The 1709-nt window shown below is 40.4% G+C and overlaps 1 non-coding gene across 1 annotated transcript; it reads right to left on the bottom strand.

The window, feature by feature from the left end:
• Nucleotides 1-1272: 1272 nt before the first annotated feature.
• On the bottom strand, nt 1273-1345 carry TRNAG-CCC. The gene has a single exon. It is a non-coding gene; the product is annotated as a tRNA-Gly (tRNA).
• Between the last annotated feature and the right edge of the window lie 364 nt (nt 1346-1709).

The following is a 1709-nucleotide window of genomic DNA, read 5'->3' as shown; positions in this document are numbered from 1 at the left end:
CAGGTGTAGAGCACAGCGATTCAGTTATACATACATATGTATCTATTACTTTTGAGATTCTTTCCCCTTATAGTTTATTACAAAATATTGAGCATAGTTCTCTGTGTTATACAGGGGCTGTATATTGTCACCCTGATTATTTAAATAATATGCAGAGTACATCATGCAAAATGCTGGGCTGGATGAGGCACAAGCTGGAATCAAGACTGTCAGGAGAAATATCAATAACCTCAGATATGCAGATGACACCACCCTTATGGCAGAAAGTGAAGAAGAACTAAAGAGTCACTTGATAATAGTGAAAGAGGAGAGTGAAAAAGTTGGCTTAAAACTCAGCATTCAGGAAACTAAGATCATGGCATTCAGTCCCATCATTTCATGGCAAATAGATGGGGAAACAATGAAAACAGTGACACTTCACTTTTTGGGCTCCAAAATCACTGCAGATGGTGATTGCAGCCATGAAATTAAAAGACGCTTGCTCCTTGGGAGAAAAGCTATGACCAACCTAGACAGGATATTAAAAGCAGAGACCTTACTTTGCCAATGAAGGTCTATCTAGTCAAAGCTATGGTTTTTCCAGTAGTCATGTATGGATGTGAAAGTTGGACTATAAAGAAAGCTGAGAGCTGAAGAGTTGATGCTTTTGAACTGTGGTGCTGGAGAAGACTCTTGAGAGTCCCTTGGACTGCAAGGAGATTCAACGAGTCCATTCTAAAGGAATTCAGTCCTGACTATTCATTGGAAGGACCGACTCCTTTGAAAATACCCTGATGCTGGGAAAGATTGAATGCAGGAGAAGGGGACGACAGAGGATGAGATGGTTGGATGGCATCCCCAAGAAGATGAACTTGAGTTTGAGTAGGCTCTGGAAGTTGGTGATAGATGGGGAAGACTTGTGTGCTGCAGTCCATGGGGTTGCTAAGAGTTGGAAATGACTGAGTAACTGAACTGAACTGAACTGATTGTTGGTTATTTTATCTATTTCATATATAGTCACGTGTATATGTTAATCTCATCCTTCTAATTTACCCCTTCCCTGCCCCTTTTCCCTTTGGTAACTGTAGGATTGTTTTCTATGTCTGTGGGTCTATTTCTGTCTTGGTTTTTAAAAAATATTTTATTATTTATTTTATTATTATTATTTATTATTATTTATTTATTTGGATGTGCTGGGTGTTAGCTGTGGCACATGGAATCTTTGATTTTCATTGCAGCATATGAGATCTTAGTTGCTGCATGTGAACTCTTAGTTGTGCCTGTGGGATCTAGTTCCTAGACCAGGGATTGAACCTGGGCCCCTTGCATTGGGAATACAAAGTCTTAGCCACTGAACTACCAGGGAAATCTCTCTATTTCTGTCTTGTAAGTAAGTTCATTTGTATGATTTTTCAGATTCCACGTATAAGTGATACCTTTTGATTTAGTATTGTCGACTTCAAGAGTGCTGTCATCTCTGTTTTGTCTACCTTACTCTGCCAGAGCAGCACCAAAGTGGCCACGTGCAAGAGGTACATTAATGGCTTGCTGCAGACACTCAAGGACGTCTCTTAACACATTATCACCCTGTAACATGTTTCCTGTGGAGTTTTGTTAGATACTCTTCATAAAGTCTTCGCTCAGTCATATCCGACTCTTTGCGACCCCACGGACTGTAGCCTACCAGACTCCTCTGTTCATGGGATTCTCCAGGGAAGAATACTGGAGTG

This window comes from Oryx dammah, unplaced genomic scaffold, assembly GCF_014754425.2.
Source record: "Oryx dammah isolate SB20612 unplaced genomic scaffold, SCBI_Odam_1.1 HiC_scaffold_19, whole genome shotgun sequence".
NCBI classification, from domain to species: domain Eukaryota; kingdom Metazoa; phylum Chordata; class Mammalia; order Artiodactyla; family Bovidae; genus Oryx; species Oryx dammah.
This window is presented reverse-complemented; position numbering and strand designations above follow the sequence as displayed.